The sequence below is a fragment of the Megascapheus bottae genome, chromosome 13 (genome assembly GCF_031878675.1).
Source record: "Megascapheus bottae isolate mThoBot1 chromosome 13, mThoBot2.hap1, whole genome shotgun sequence".
Lineage (NCBI taxonomy): Eukaryota > Metazoa > Chordata > Mammalia > Rodentia > Geomyidae > Megascapheus > Megascapheus bottae.
The window spans coordinates 23,187,699-23,206,411 of NC_143521.1; positions in this window are offsets into that span (position 1 = coordinate 23,187,699).

Here is an 18,713-nt window from a genome sequence, read left to right on the forward strand (position 1 = left end):
CAAGAAAATCAAGAAGATAGAATTAGAAAGAAAACAAATAGAGGGAAAAATGGCCAGAATGTAGCACAGGGATATTATACTTGTTTGAAAGGGATTTGAATATGAAAAGAAATTGCTGGATATAAAAAAAACTGTAACAAGGAATCAGATTATCAGAGAAGATTTAAATATTTCCAGAAGACTGTGAAGACATCAATATGTTACATGTCTAATGAAAAGTGAAAATATTATTGACTTCAATTTGTGGCTCAAACAAAATGCTTATGTATGCAATGATTTACTAATTTTATCTAGGAATGAGACAGGACATTTCTAACATTAAAGCCAGAAGACTGAGTAAACTGGATTTTCAAATACAAACCAAGTTTTGGCAACTGCTACTGCAATAGAGTTAACAAATTATGTCTCACAAGCCCCAAAAGAAACCCCTGTTCATCTATAGATGGCCTAGATAAGGTGGGACTATTACATAAGATTAATTATGAGAGCCTAAATAATAGATTGGGAAACAAGATTGTTCTTTGTGTCAATCATGGCTGTTTGACCCATTGACATTATTTGTAGAGACTACGTAGTTTGATTTTTTTTTAAATTTGGCCTTTAAGAAAATGCCTTCTGTCATTTCCTAATCCCAACTTACCAGAATGGCAGTCTTCTTATTTCATTCTATAAATATAATGATGCCAAACTCGGTAAGGTGACTGTTCAACTACAATGTGATTTTTGGCTAGAGTGAAAGATAACAAGATTATTTGAAACATATAAATTCTGTTGTTCATAAGATATTTAAATTCTACATCATACTTTTTACAAAGAATGTTTTAGCACATCAATGTGTAATATAGACAGAGTGTCAGTATGTAAAATTATTAGCTTCAAAGCCTAGTTTGGAAATTCAATGCTTTCATCAAAAATTAAAACTTAATAAAATAATAACTTCATCTATTTTGAGACATACATTAGAGAGTAAAAGAATGGAAATAGTATAAGAAGTCTAAGAAACATGTTTGAGTAACTACTTTCCATGAATGCACTTGATGTAAGATGGGTGACAGCTTGAATGTCTGCTTTTCCAGGTTGTGTAAGATATTCAGGATCTAAAAAAATAATGGTTCTCTTTAAAAGTATTTTAAATCTCACAGAACAGTAAAAATAAGAAATGCAATAGAAGCTCCAAAAAGTTTTTTGTTTACCAGGTTTCTGTGCTACGCAGTTTAGCTTTGCATGATTTCCCCACAGCCTTTGAAGAAATGTTATTAACTTCAGAAAATTGTTTCTCCTTCTGCATGTTAGGAGAAAAAGCAATTTTAAATGTTTATTTTATGTCTGAAGTTTCTATTCATAAAAGAAGAGGTGAAAATATTATTGTTGACTTCAATCTGTGGCTCAAACCACAAAATTGCATATTCATGCAATGATTTACAATAGTTTGCATTTGATAAGTAAAAGTAACTTCATGTTTTCTTCACTCACAAATACAAATCGGCATAAAAACTACTTTGCATATCCATGATGAGAAACAAAGAGGCTGACATTTTCATTTTTCATTCGTGGTAGGTGAAGGTTTGTTCCTAGATAGAGGTCAACAGAGATTTTACACCTTAATAGAAGGGAGGAGATCTTGCTAATTCACATAAAAACAGCTGAGACCCTCTGGTAATTACTAGAATCCTGCAGTGAATGCCAAAAGAGATAAGTTTATCATAAAAAGTTTATCATAAAAAGTGAATATACTATAAATTTTCTTTTATATACAGCTCAATGGCTTGAATGTGAAATTATACTTAGTGTAATAGTTATTATACATTTTACTATGAAATTGAGGATAAAGTTATTGCACACATGCATGAACTATGTATTTTAGGGAGTTTCAAAGAAAAAATTCTTAAGGAAGTAAATATACATTTCAATGTAAGACTTCTTTTGCAATGGAAATATATTTCCTACTCTGCTAGCTTAATGAACTGTTAATTTTTATCATATTGGATAGATGTCTATAATTCTTACACATACACACACACCCAATAACTTCAGCTATTAAAGTGAAATTGTTTTTGAGCAAATCACATTTTTCAGAATTCTCAAGTGTTTTTATTACTATTAACTAAATTCATCACTCACTAAAATAAATTAAAATATATTTAACCACAATACAAACTTCAAAATATGTGTATGTGCATACACATACTGGTCTTGATCTCAGGGCCTGAGCTCTATCCTTGGGATTTTTCCTCAAGGCTAGAACTCAACCACTTGAGCCACAACACCACTTCCAGATTTTCTATGTATGTGGCACTATACTACTAGGCCAAACTCCTGGATCCATTCTTTAAAAAAGTTAGTTGACTATTAACATAAACTGTATTGAAACCTTAGAAAAAGATAAGTATTCAGAAAATATATACCCCTTAACTAACTGTATGACCAATCTAGGCAGGGTTGTTTCTAGCTTATTTTGCTTTGGATTCTCTATTATCTTTGCTCTTTTTTGTATAATAACTAGTAGCAAAATATTACTATTACCTGCATTTTGAGTAAATTATAAATATTCATTTACAATTTGATATCACAAATTATTTGGATAGTTGCCATCACATGTTCTAAACTTTGAGAGAGTTATACAGATCGGTAGCTTGAATAGCTCAGGAAACTCCTGTTAGGTTAGTAAAGTATATTTACATGTGTCTGCCAGAATATTTCCAGAAGCTATTCATTCAAGGGAGCATAATAGTTTAGTTCAGTGATAATTCAAATTTTGAATGGACTATTGGAAGTTGTTGGGACTGGAGAGATTAGAAAGTGATGTGGGTTGCCTTGAGCATGCCTTTGAATGTATCTTAGTCCTGGTCTGTTCCTATCTTCTCTGTTTTCTGTATGCCATGGATGCCAGTTTTCCTCCTTCCTATATGTTTCTCCATGAGGTTGCCAATATATTTTCTGCTTGAAGGTATGGACTCAATTGATCACAAATGGAAACCTCTGAAGCCAGGGGCTAAAATACATCATTCTTCCTTTGTTTCTCTCATCAGTATAAAGTGATTCATAAATTATTTTAATAGTAAATAGTGTGAGGTCACTCAATATTTTTAGACCAATTTATTTGTGTGTGTGTGTGTGTGTGTGTGTGTGTGTGTGTGTGTGTGTGTGTGTGGTTAATCTCTTGGTCTCAAATGTCTTAGGCTGGTACTCTACCATTTGAGCCTCCCACTCTTTTAACTTTTATTGTTAAATTGGAGTTGGAAGTGTCTAAAAAATTTTTAATCTATGCCTGACTATGAACCAGAATCCCCTAAATCTCTGGCTCCTGATTAATGAAAATTATTAGCATGAATTATAATTATAACCATGCCTAGCTATAGTTATTGTCAGTTATTAATGCTCAAACATTCCACCCTAAATAATAAAAGACTAAATCCCTGGTTCCCTAATTTAGATCATCACATAAATTCAGGGATACTCTTCTGAAATGCATGTGGAAAATAAATGGAAATAGAAAGCCGGGTATGGTGGCACATGCTGTATTCCTAGCTGTTCAGGAGGCTGAGATCTGAGGATCACCTTTCAAAGCTAGCCCAGGCACTGAAGACCTTGAGATTCTTTTTTTAAATATATTTTTACTGTGATTAATAGAAGGGTTACATTATACTCACCAGATAGAAGGTAAATAACTTCACAAACATTGATAACCTTTCTCATGACAAGGTCCCCATTTCTCTCCCACCCTCCCCCTGCTTATCTTGATTTCCCCCATTCCCTATCCAATTTCAAATAACCAATTAAGCACATATGAAATATATCAGATAACAAGGTAAAATATTGCAACAATATGAGATAACCAAGGGATGGCAAAAGAGATAAGAGATAAAATAGTACATTAAGGACAACATCCCTCATTATATGGCTTTTATTTCCTTATCCTGGAGGTCCTTACATGTTGTGTCATACCATTTGGCCTATGTCTCTAGATTTTGTTCTATTGTAGATCTCTGCTAGGAGAGCCCAAGGTTTCTACTGATTATGACAAATGAAGGAGACTATTGGGCCTATGTTCCTTTGAGTCTGGCTTACTTCACTTAATATGACTTTTTCTAAGTCTTTCCATTTCCTAACAAATGGGACGATGTTGTTTTTTCTGACAGCAGCATAGAATTCCATTGTCCATAAATACCACATCTTGTTGATCCACTCATCAACTGAGAGACATCTGGGTTGGTTCCATATCTTTGCTATGGTAAATAGTGCTGCAATGAACATTATTGTGCTTGTGGATTTAGTATGCCCTTGTTTCTGGATGATTGGGTAAATGCCAAGTAGTGGAATTGTTGGGTCATAGGGGAGCTCTATGTTTAGTCTTTTGAGGAACTGCCATACTGCTTTCCATAGTGGCTGAACGAGTTTGCACTCCCACCAACAGTGTAGTAGTGATCCCTCCTGGCCACATCCCCTACAGAATCTGTTGTTACTAGTTTTCTTGTTCCTGGCCATTCTAACTGGAGTGAGGTGGAATCTTAAGAGTTGTTTTGATTTGCATTTCTTTTATGACCAGATATGTGGGGTATTTCTTCGTATGTCGATAGGCTATTTTTGTTTCTTCTTCAGAGAAGACTCTTTGGCCCATCTTTTAATGGGATGGTTGTTATTTTGGAGATTAGCTTTGGAGTGATTCAATTTTTTGAGTTGTTGATATATTTTAGATATGAGGCCTTTGTCCATTGTATGGTTGGTGAAGATCTTCTCCCACTCTGTAGGCTTCCTAATTAAATTAGTAGCTATGTCCTTTGCCATACAAAACTCTGCAGTTTAATGCAGTCCCACTTATCCAGGCTTTCTCTGATTTGTTGTGTTTCTTGGTCCTTACTGAGAAAGCTTCAACCTGTGCCAAGGAGACATAGTGTATCTCCTCTTCCTTCTTGTAAAGTTTTCAGTGTGTTGGCTTTTACCTCAAGGTCTTTGATCTATTCGGAGTTAATCCTGGTGCAGGGTTACAAAGAAGGATCCAAATTTAGTTTCCTACAGGTGCCAGCACCACTTGTTGAAGAGGCTGTCTTTCTTCCATTCTATTTTTTTTTCTTTTTTTTTTTTTTTTTGCCAGTCCTGGGCTTGAGCTCAGGGCCTGAGCACTGTCCTTGGACTTTCTCAGGGCTAGCGCTCTACCACTTGAGCCTCAGCACCACTTCTGGCTTTTTTTTTCTATGTATGTGGTACGGAGGAATCGAACCCGGGTCTTCATGCATGCTAGGCAAGCACTTTAACCACTAGGCCAAACTCCCAGCCCCTCTTCCATTCTATTTTTTTGGCTCCCTTATAAAGAATTAAGTGGCCATAGGTCTGTGGTTTAATAGCTGGATCCTCAGTTCTATTCCATTGGTCTTCAAGCCTGTTCTTGTGCCAGTACCAAGGTGTTTTGATGATTATAGTTCTGTAATAGAGTCTAAAGTTTGGTATTGAAATTCCTCCTGTGCTGTTCTTTCTGCTAAGAAGTGAGACCTCGAGATTTTTATCTTCAATTCACTTCTAGAAAACCAGAAGTGCAACTGAGGTTCAAGGGGTAGGGCCATAGCCTTGAGCTGATGAGATCAAGTACAGTGCCCAGACCCAGAGGCAAAGCCCCAGGACCAATCAAAACAACAACAAAAAAACTGGAAATAGAAGAAAATAAATTGATTATGTTGAATTATTTGTACAATAAATTATATACTTTTGGATAATATCTCTATATCACTATATAGATATATGTATATATCTGTATATACAGATATATACATATACATATATATATATATATATACTTATACAGGTTTCCATAAGGTAGGATATATACTACAAGCGTATTCTTAAATGGTACTCAGTGTATTTGACTACTAAACTTCATTATTATGTGCTCTATGCTAAAGTGTCTACACATTAGCAATTTCTAGAACATATAGATTTAGAAGAGGGCAAACAAGTCTATCAGGGTAGTAATATATTTTAATTTCAACAACTCCATGATTATTTGATCTGACTTCATACAAAGTAATTTTAAGTATTATTTTTAACCATGTATTGTGAAAATGTTTCTATTTTAATGAGATAAACTTAATAATTACAATATAAAAGGATAAACAGGATTTATTCAGACATTTCCTCACTTTATTACTTTTTAGTAATGTTTTCTTACATGATCATTACCTTTGATGACAAAATATGACAATATCCATTTTTACATTGCTTGAATCCACTATAACCAGTAACATAAATAAATGGGAATTATTACTTGTTTAGGCACTTAAATAAGAAAATATTCCTAATTGAAAGTTAATCATTTTCATGATCTGTCATGAAATGTCATGTTTAAATTTTTCAAATTGAAATTTTAAAATAAAATTATTTTTTCAATTCATACTCTAATAATTGAACTTAAGCTAAATCACTTGTCTAAAGTTTTCTTCATTTTATTACTTTTTATCTGATCATTCTGTGTACATCATCAAGAAGAACATTGGTCATAGTTGCATCAATAACAATCACTTCTAACACCTCAGATGTAATCTTTTCCTGCAGTATGAACTATCTCAAAACATTCTTGAAGATATTGTTTCTTTATATATAATGAAAGAAAATGAAATGATTTGAAATTATAAAATAAATTTTTAATTTTTAATGAAGATAAGAAAGTATAAGGCAATAATAAATATAAAAATAGTTTAAAAATATTCTGTGAAATATCTGTAAACCTGTAGCCCTTATTTAATACTATACTCTTAGGAACTCTTGTTTTCAAACATGACAATGACAATGCTTAGTCTTGCAACTAATGGCTGCTTTTCTCAAGGCCTCAAAAGATATCAGTGTGTATTACCCATAGTCCCTTTGTAACTGTAATTAGATTTTGCATAAAATTTTCCAAGGAAGTGGCCTCAGTTCTCAATCCTTAGGAATTCCTTTTGTGTGTATAGGTCTTGGTATTATTGACATGATTCCAGTTATCATGAAGAAGAGTTTTTCTCTCCTTTCAGTGAGTGCTTTTCATTATTTCATGAAAAGAACTTTGACGAGAACTAGATTCCTGAACATCTGTATGTAACACTATTTCAGATTTGGCTGCATTACAATAAATATATATAAATAATGGTCAGATGCAAAGCACAATTATTTAAAAGATAAAGCAAGGCAATTTTTTGAAGCAGAGTTCAAGTCAAAATTCAGACAAAAGAACCAAACCTTTGGAAAATCCTTCTGTGGCCACACGCCCATTTGGCAGTTACCAAGAACATTTACTATGGTTTTGTCTGGATAGGCTGCAAATTGTATTGATTCCTCTGGTTTTGTGTTGGGTTGCCAGTGCTTTTGAATTATATTTTTAATTTAGTTCATCATTTTGAACTTGGCTAACCAAATAGTAGCAAAATCCCATGTTTTTAGCAACCCTTATTTGTGTGTTTGTGTGTGGGGGGGAAAGTTGTGCTACACATGATGACTATCTTCATATTTTCCATGGGATAGTTTCAATTCTTTGATAGCTGGCTCCGTGTCATCACACAAGTTAGTGTGTTGTACAATCTCAGTTTGCTGTAGAGAACATCCATGGTGCCAATTGTTCTGTTAGAACTGTTATGTGCACCCATTTTTTTCTCTTTTTTAAGAGTCCTGTAAGAAAATATATAAAATCTAGATAAGACCCCTCCTAAGTTTAAGTTCTGAAATACCTCATTTGTTAAAATATCTATGCAATATCAAAATATTAATATTACTGATACTTCAGGGCTATAATATAAGCTAAGCCAAAGTTGGCATTTGTTAGTCTAAACATACACTTGGTATTTAAATATTCTCTTTATATTAATGACACACATATGTATAAAGAAACTAAAGAAACATTATATATTTCCCAAAGATAAGTCATATCAATATGAATGAAGAATTAGAATTTTGATAATCAAAACACTGAAGTAAAATTTTCTTAATTTTTATAATAACTCAAACACTCAACACACTTAGGATGTCTTTTCTTTTGCAGGTGTATACATGTGTGTCTGATTGGACTGGCTGTAATATTTGAACAACATAATTATCAGAAAAGTAACAGAAAATATTGAGTTCAATATTTTCATTAACTATAAGGGATGATTTTGGCAATAGAATCAGTCCTCTTTTGTTACCCAGAATAAGTTATACATAATCAGCAAACAAAGTGAACAAGAAAGAGCACATGAATAGTAAAGACTTTCTAAAATCAGAAATAAAGCCAAAATGGTCCTCATGACTTAATTGTAACAGCATATGCAATGTATTTTTTTTCTAAATAAAGGGTGAAAATAGTAATCAATGGATAAGAGAAACACTGTGCAAGGTCAAAATAAGCTAAATAAAGATCCAGAAATACAACAAATCAAAGAAGGATGGGATTATATAAAATTAAATAGTTTCAACAGGGCAAAAGACAAAAATTCCAAAAGCACACAGAATCGGAGATGTTTATTATCTATGCATCAGACAAGTGCCTCATATTTAACATATAGTTACAGCTCAAAATATTGAAGCCCCTAAAATTCTCAAACAACTCAATTTAAAAAACGAGCTATAGACAGAATTCTCAGAAGACATAGAATGTTCAATAGACACATGAAGAAATGTCCAAAATAAAATATTGTTCTGCTTTGCTTTTTCAACACAGATGTCCCTCAGTAGACTGGTGAGAAATGGATCAAGAAAATTATATATACATATATATATATAATGTAATTCTATGCTTCCTTCAGAAAGAATGACATTAACTCAGGGAAATGGAAACACTTGAAAAAATTATATTAAGCAAAGTAAGCCAGACACGAAGAATCATAAGTTGCATGACTTCTCTCATTTGAAATAATTAATATGTGTCTATAAATGTCCAAGTAAACACAATGTATGGGAAAAGACAAAAAGTACACAAGTACATAATAAATTAAACAGGACTCTAACCATTTATACATTGAGACCAAACAGGATATACTGATCACAAAGGCTCAATAACTATATGCATATGATCAAATATCAAAATAAACTCCAGGATATGTAAACAAGAGGTTTTGTGCTATTGTATGTTTTCCCCCTTTTTAGCTATTTTTAATTTCTGTCTTGTCTCTTTTGGGCAGAGACAGGGAAGCACAGAAAGGGTGGGACAAAGGCTGAACAAGTGCAGCAGTGATACTCCCTGAACACTGTATTGAACAATTAATAACTATTGTAGGAAGGATTAGGAGGGAAATAACTGGGAGAAAATGAGGCAAAAGGAGATACTATTCAAAAAGAAATGTATTCATTACCTGGCTTATGTAACTGTAACCCTGCTGTATAACTCTTGTACAATACTACATAAACAAACAAACAAACAAATAAAGCTAGCAAGCTTACAAAAGCTTTACTAATTTATCTGTTAGTGTATTAGTCTACAATAGCAATCACTAAGAAACAGATATCCAGATATCAGGAAAGTTGCAGTTTCTGGTATACCAAGGCAAAGTGTTAATGAAATTGAACCTCAGAAAATAAGCCGGGCATAATTATTTGTGCCTATAATCATAGCTAAAAGAGATGCATATGTGTGAGGATCATAACAGAAGGCTGGTCCATAGCAAAACCACCAAACTATATTTAAAAATAAACACATGCAAAAGTGAGCTCTGTGAGGGGGTTGATGGTTTAAATCCCAGCATTGCCAAGCAACAGTAATAATGACAGTAACAACAAGGAAGTTAAACTGTCCTGAGAACTTCTACAGTCAGAGAAGCCATCAGGCTGAGATCTAAAAAGAATAGTTTATATTTACATCTCTAAACTCTTTTTTTATGTAGAAATCTGAAATAAAATACAAAACAGGGCTCCGTAGAAAGAAAAATAAATGAAAAAATGGGTGATGATCAGAACTAGCTTTTTCTTTCTCAATATTTTTGAGTTACCTTGAGTTCCAAGTTCTTAGTGAAGTTTGTATAAGCCTCATTGTGGCCAAGAACCTATGTCTCCAAATGACAACATCCTCCTTGATCCTCCTTGAGGGGATCATTCTATACTGCACACCGGCATCAATTTATTTCACATATTTTACTATCTTGTGTCTTTAAGAGGAAAACAAAATGGTTACTAAAAAGGATAATGGTCATGTTGAGCAAATTTGTTTTCTAGCAAACTATTTTATTCCATCTTACACGGAAGATGTCCCTTTATGCAGTCTATTGTCATTATCTAAATTTTCTACTTTTTCTGTAACAAAAATTTCTGTAACAGATATTTCTTCCTTCTAAATGTTCACTATTCTTTTAGATAAAAGGTTGTTATAGTATATTATTATTTGTTCCTCTTTTGTTGTTCTTCTGAATTTCTAAAGGAAAGCAGATAATTTGTCAGTGCTTCAGTGTGTGACATGTTCATTTGTAAAATGGTGGTTTCTGAAGTATTTAAAATTAAAATAGTTATGTTTAATTAAATTGTAAAAATAACATAAAATATGCTAAATGCAACTAAGCAGCAAATTTCTGAAGTTAATAAATAAGTACTCCCTGAGTGCTTTTATCTTTGAAAGAAGGAAACTTACAGCTTGGCCTTATGATGTTTTTCCAATCTTCCTCCCCTGCAGTAACTGGTACACTCCAGTGCACTGTACACATTTTGTCAGATGTGATTAGCTTCATGTACTTAAAAAAGAATACTTTTAGTGAGGAGGCTGGATCACTGATGAGAAAAAAGGTACCAAAATTATCAATAAATTGCTCAAATTGAAAATGTATATGTAAAATACTTTACTAGGCTAGGAATAAAAGGGCTAAAAAATGAGTGCACTGGGGAGAAAATATAAAGGACATGTAAGGTAGGAATAAATATCTAAAAAATAATGATTTTTTTCCCTGTCTCAGAATGAGAAGATTCTTGCGCCAATTATTTATGTATAATTCAGAATCCCAGGATTCCAAGTTTCCACAGCAACGCTGCAAACTGAGTGTTTTTCAAACCCTTTCATGGAAGTTTGTCAAAATGATAAAAATAATTTCTAATGTTTTCTAATCTTAGGCCTTATTTTAAGGCAAGAAGCCAAAACCACATTATTTGAGCCATTCCCTTAATGCTTCTTTTCTCTACTTATTCTTTTTGAGAGTCTTGGTAACTTTGCCTGAGCTGAGTCTGATACCCAACAAAATCTTAAAAATCAATCTGCTAATATAAAACTGGAGTTGTGTGTTCAAAGTAATTTGTGTATATGCCTATATAATTCAATGAGATTTAATTCTAAAAATCAATAAAAACTGATCTTTAAAGCAGTTTTAGATGTACAACAAATATGGTAAGAATGCAGATAACTCATAACATGCTTTCTATATCCACTCACATTCAGCATCTCACATTTATGAATATCCCTCATCTGAGTGGAACTTAGACTCCAAGTGAAGAATCTATACTGACTGATAATCCATAATCTAATTTAGGATTCACTCATGTTCTTGTACATTGCGATTTTGACAAATGAATACAAAATAGTTTCATTACCCTAAACTATTGTCTTCTACCTACTCATTCCTCCCTCATGACTAGCCGTAGTTATCATTGTACGTTATTCTATAATGCTATATCCCAGGGAGTTTTGTATTTTGGCCACTTTCTGGGCTGTTGTATGTAGAATGTGTCTCTTAGCTGCTGGTTTTTCTGTGGTTTTTCTGGAGGAAACTTTTCCACCCTGTAAAACCTCACATTGTTCTATTGTACTCAGGAGGGCCGTCCATCTGCTTCTGCTGCTTTACTGCATAACAAGCTCTGCTTAGGAACCTGCAAGAACATAAATTTGAAAGCAGAGATCTATGCTTGTCAGTGCCATATAATTCAGCTCCTGTTCAGTAATTATGTATGATAAACATCCTGATTAGAATACATCTCATCTACTGAGGTGGTCCTCTAACACACACATAATAGTGGTTTACTGACATAACTAGGCTATACACAGCTTTTTAATGTGCAGCTTCCTGAAGAAAGAGACTTCTTTTTATCTCTTTCAAGATTGTTCAAATGATGGTGCTGTGAATACTAAATACGCCATTTACATTCAATTAAAATTTCAGTCCTTGGTCTCTCCAAATAATCTAACCAAAGAATTTGTTCAAAATAGCGTTGCTTCTCTTCCAGTGGACAATTAAAAGTCGATATTTTTAGAATATATGGTCTATTACTGACCAATTATGAAAATTATATTTTCTATTTCTTTCATTTCATCTTTCTTTTTATTTTTTATTTTATTGGAAGAACTAGACTTGGGGCTTTGGCCCTTAAACTTGCTTGTTTATAAGGTGTTGCACTCTTTGATCCACATGTTTTTGCCTTTTGCTTTAGGAATCTCTATTATAGGCCAGCATATGGATTCATTCTTCAATAAACTGCATATGCTTCTCACATAATTGGGATTAGAGACATGCAGCATCATTCTAAGTAATTTAGTTTTGCCAATTCTGGGACTTGAATTCAGAGCCTGAGCATGCTCTCTGGACTTTCTAAGATTTGTGCTCTACTACTTGAGCCTCAGCACCACTACTGGCTTTTTTCTATATATGTGGTACCAAGGAATTAAATCCAGGTCTTCATGAATGCTAAGTAAGCACTCCACTACTAGGACAAACTCCTGGCCTCATTTGTTTAAGCAATTTTACTTAAATATTTATCAAAAATTTTTTGTAAAATATTTTATTAGAGTACCTTTAACCAATCATAGAAGAGTAAAAATTATGTTGTATGCAATGCAGCAAAATATAGTATGCCTTGGTTACTTGTACCATAGAAACTAGCCTTGGAGCAGTTAAAATTTATTCAGTCTAGATTATTGACAAATCAGGAAATATTTTCTTAAGACGTAGCAAAGGACTGATGATGCTACACAGCTCTACAATTCATGAAACAGAAATAAAGCTCCCATTCTTTTTTTGAATTTCTTTCTTTTTTAATATAATTTTATTGTAATTAGTAGAAGGGTTACATTATATTCAGATAGAAGGTGAATTACTTCACAAACATTGATATCCTTTCTCATGTTTTGGTCCACAATTCCCTCCCCCCACCCCTGCCCCTGATCTTGTTTTCCCCCCTTCCCTATTCTATTTCAAATAACCAGATAAATATATACATAATATATCAGAAAACAAGGTAAAACGCTATAACAATATGAAAGCTCCTGTTCTTTATGATGATATTTGAGAATCTGTTACATCCAAGAAAACTACTGGTATGTATATTTTAAGAATATGTGGTATCACAATCATATTCTAATCACAATCAGTTATGACATACCAAATTTAATTTAGTCAAACAGTAACAGAAAAAGTTTGCAATTTGAGCACTAGAGGTGAATTTAAAGGAACTGGATAATAATAGATCCTTCTGAGAAAACTGAAAATTCAAGATTTTTGTTGATGTTGTTGTTTTTTGTTTTTGTTTTATTTTGATTAGTCCTGGCTCTTGAACTCTGATCCTGGGTGCTGTCCCTGAGCACTTTGGGTCAAGGCTAGGGCTCTACCTCTTGAAACACAGTATATCTTCTGGTTTTCTAATAATTAATTGGAGATAAAAGTCTCATGGCCTTTCATGCCCAGACTAACTTTGAACTTTGATCCTCAGATCTCAGCCTCTGGAGTAGTTTAGGATTAGTCATGAGCCACCAGTGCCCAGATTCAAGATAATTATAATGAGATTTCAGCATATATGTAGTAAAAGAGCTTGTCCTTCTGTGTCCTGTTGCATTGGACTCTCTGGAAAGCAATTCTGTTTTCATGTGTAAGAATCTGGACTTGATCCTTTAGAATATTCTGGATACTTTTTATTCTGGTTTGCTTTACTTTGCCAAAGATAATTCTATATTCACTTGTTGTCTATGAAACCAAAGAGAGAGAATGTATCCATGGGCTTTTGAAATAATGTTTGTCTGACATTTAAAAATGTGCTTTTTTGATATATCTCTATTCTGTCAACTTTGTAAATATGTATCTTTGTTTATACTTATCTAAATATTGATCTACATGTCAGCATTTCCACATAAATTTCTAAGGATAATTTTTAATTTAAAGTATTCCTGATGATTCTTCACATTTTTCTTAAGCAATACTTAATCAGCACTATATACTAAGAAACTATTAAATTAGTAAATGTATAAACTAACATATAAAATATATAAGCTTGTGGGACCGGGAGTTTGGCCTAGTGGTTAAAGTGCTTGCCTAGCATGCATGAATACCCGGGTTCAATTCCTCGGTACCACATACATAGAAAAAAGCCGGAAGTGGTGCTGAGGCTCAAGTGGTAGAGCTCTAGCCTTGAGAAAGTCCAAGGACAGTGCTCAGGCCCTGAGCTCAAGCCCAGGACTGGCAAAAAATATATATATATATAAGCTTGTATAAATGAATGTGTACTGAATGCATATATATATGTACAGTGTATGCATTCTACTTTAAATTATCTTTTGTTAAACTTTAACTTATTAAATTTCATGGAAGAAAAGATCAACCTATTTTTGCTTCAACTTTCAACAGTGAAAAATAAAAATGGTCCCTAAATATCTGAAATTATGCCAGTTATAGGTGGCTCTTGCCTGTAATCCTAGCTACTCAGAGGGCTGAGATCTGAAGATCATAGTTCAAAGTCAACCCAAACACTAAGGATTATGAGACTTATTTTCCAATTAACCACTAAAAAACCAGAGATGGGGCTGTGGCTCCAGAGGTAAGGTGATAGCCTTGAGCTGAAGAGCTCAGGGACAGCATCCAGGCCCAGAGTTCAAGCTCCATGACCGAAAATAAAATAAAATAAAATAAATATATAATTATTTGCATTCTCCACAAGGAATTCAGAACAGAAAAATGCACACATAAATGTATATCTTTCCATTTATTTTTCTTCCTTTTTGTCATTCTGGAGTGAATTTATTGCGATATGGAAGTTTGCCCTTTTTAGTTCCTGCTTCAAGATAATCCTTATCATGCATCTATTTACATATATGCTTATTATTTAAACTTACCTACAATATACACACTTCTGGCCTAATACATCTATTTTTTTATAGTTTATCATTGTCAAGGCCTCCTTTCTTCTCCTCCCAGGAGATTTTAGGTTGAGTGAAATTCTTTGTTATCCAAGATGAAGAGACTGACAGTGAGATTATTGTAGGAAATCTCCAGGTGACATCAGGTGAAAAATGGAAGTTAAACAAATTCTGACTCTTTGCCAACTTACACTAGGCCTCTTGTCACAATTGTACAAGTGTGTTCCAGTCTAATGGACAGAATGTTTATGTGTATCAGACGGAGAGAAAACAGTTGAAAATAATAGGGAAAATAATAGTGGAATATATTCTGTGAATAATTTAATGATTCACATGTTATATTCAAGCATTCCACTTTATATATAATGTCATAATAGAGATAACATATAGAGTATATTATGTATACCATATATAACATTGCACGTATATTTATACATACATAAATATTATCTATAATTATATAATAGATGCAGATACATTTATAACTATATCTATTATATATAAATATATAATGTTGGCTGGGGTTTGGCCTAGTGGTTAAAGTGCTTGCCTAGCATGCATGAAGACACAGGTTCGATTCCTCAGTACCACATACATAGAAAAAAGCCGGAAGCGGTGCTGAGGCTCAAGTGGTAGAGCTCTAGCCTTGAGAAAGTCCAAGGACAGTGCTCAGGCCCTGTGCTCAAGCCCAGGACTGGCAAAAAAATAAATAAATAAATAAATATATAATGCATATAGTATATATTTAATAGATATAGATATAGATATACCTATATATATGTATTCAATAGATATATACTATTAAGATGCACTACTTGGATTGGGAATGTGGCTTAGTGGTAGAGTGCTTGCCTAGCATGCATGAAGCCCTGGCAACCACATACACAACGAAAACCAGAAGTGATGCTATGGCTCATGTGGCAAAATGCTACATAAGCCATATAATGAATGATTGTTGTCCTTAATGTACTATGTTATCTCTCATCTCTTTTGCTGTCCCTTGGTTACCTCATATTACAGTATCTCACTTTGTTACCTGATATATCGGATATATTTGTATTTGGTTATTTGAAATTGGATAGGGAAGGGGGGAAAACAAGATGAGGGGTGGGGATGGGGGGGAGGGAAATGGGGACCAAGACAGGTGGAAGGGTATCAATGTATGTGAATTAATGAACCTTCTATTGGCAAATATCATGTAACCCTTCTATTAATTACAATAAAAATATATGAAAAAAATGCTAGTCTTCAGCAAAACAAGCTTCAGGACAGTTGCCAGGCTCTTAGTTAAAGCCCCAGAAATAGCCAAAGAAAATGTAGTTACTGAAATGCTGATTTTTTTTTGCCAGTCCTGGGCTTGAGCTCAGGGCCTGAGCACTATCCTTGGACTTTCTCAAGGCTAGAGCTCTACCACTTGAGCCTCAGCACCATTCAGCTTTTTTTTTTTGTATGTATGTGGTACCGAGGAATCGAACCGGGGCCTTTGTGCATGCTAGGCAAGTACTCTACCACTAGGCCAAACTCCCAGTCCCCATACTGATCATTTTTAAAATAAACTTTAAATAATTTGCAAAATACCATTTTTTGTTTCTCAAATATATAATTTCCTTTCCCTGTACAAAGATAAATTTGGGGATACTAAAGCCATAATTTGCCTTAGAGTTTCTTGGTTTTAGGATTTTTTTGTGTAAAATTTACCTGAAGTATTCAGAAGCTATGGTCTTTTCATGACAAATAAGATAGCTAAATAAAAAGGTACTGGTGTTTAGTGTTTCCATGGCAATCAATATTATTTTTATCTCATCAAAATTTTCATTGTAATAATTGTTACCAGGGTGACTATAATTTAAAACCTAAGTCAACATTATTTTGAAAGAAAAATGATGTCCCTGAAAATTAAATGTGCATCCTAATTATCCTTGAAGACCTAGGATATGAGTCATTCAGTTTATTTATCTATTTTCATAATATGTAAATTACTTACCTCTAACATCAACTCTTTTTAGTCCCAATTTAACACTTACAGTTTCCCTTCATAAATCAATTATGACTGAGTTACCTTAAATCTGTACTTATGAACCTGAGGTACATGACTTTTTACCACTGCAAATATAATAAATTTACCACTATAAATTGCTTGATACCATCTAAGAATTACAAAAATCTGATAGTGACATTAATGAAATTATCATTTCTTTCTTCAGGTTTTTTTCCCTCTGTTTCTGAATATCATGGGTGGTTTTTCTCCAGAAGCAGAAGTTGTGAAACCTGTAATAAACTTCTTGTTCTTGAGATAACCTGAGATACTTAATGGGATAGTGAATATAAAACTTAGCAGTCGAGGCCGGGAGTTTGGCCTAGTAGTAGAATGCTTGCCTAGTATGCACAAGAACCCGGGTTTGATTCCTTGGTAGCACATACATAGAAAAAAAGCTGGAAATGGTGCTGAGGTTCAAGTGGTAGAGTTCTAAGCCTTGAGAAAGTCTAAGAATAATGCTCAGGCCCTGAGCTCAAGCCCAGGACTAGCACAAAAAAAAAATGCAGTCGAGTACAAAAGTCTGCATATTCGAAAGCAATTCTGAATCTGGGATGACCTGGGAGCACTGTAGGTTTTGAAACAAGAATATCAGACTTTACAACCTGACTAAACAATCATTCTATGTGAACTATCCTGCTGAATGTTGACCTGATGAAATGGCTATCATGCATTAAAGGGCAATTTCTCCACAGGGATACAGCTTGACTATCCAACTGCCAATTCTAACAGCTTCTAAGAGAATGAGTGCTTCCCCTAGGGGAAGTAAGATAGATTATTGAGGAGATCCTATATTATGTCCAGTAGCTTTTATTAGTCTTGCATATTGGATTTGAGGTATCAGCCCTATAAGTAAATAAGACCATGATTATATGAACCCTGTGATCTCCTCCATAAAGCATAAAAGAGGAAATACCCTCAAAGACACCTGTACTGTGTCCTGCGAGTTTTATATTTACTATTATGTATATACCTAACTAAAAGTATAAATGTGAATGGCATACAGACAGTTGTACATAAGTATGTCTACATTTGGATTTAGATAGCTATATAGTTGACCAAATTTTTTATGATAGTCTATGAACTATTCTTCACAATAGCCTCAAAGCCAGCTTAGCCCAAGTATTGATTCATTATAGGATGAAAGGGTATTTTGCAAATTAATTATATGCATGGCCCCAAAATATTGTATTGAAAAAAGACATTAAAATATATATTATCTCTTTCTTAGTATATAAAACTATTTCTGATATTATAAGCCAGCATTTGGGTGAATCTGTAAATTGAATGATGGCTTAGGATAGCACCTTTGGCGATTCTGGGGCACTAGTAATGTCAAGGCTACTTAATGTTGGATGCTATACTGAGAGATCACATGTTCTGAAATTTTACCTAAACAATTTATGATTTCTGTATTTTAAAATAAATGTACAATCATTTAAAATAGTCAATAAAAAAAGGACAAATATCACTGTTATAAGACATCTTCAAAAATGTACAGCATATACATATATTTTTTATATTTTTATTGTTATTATTAGAAGGGTTGCATTATATTGACCAGATAGAAGGTGCATAACTTCACAAACATTGATACCCTTTCTCATGACATGGTCCCCATTTCCTTCCCACCCTCTCCCCGGCTCATCTTGA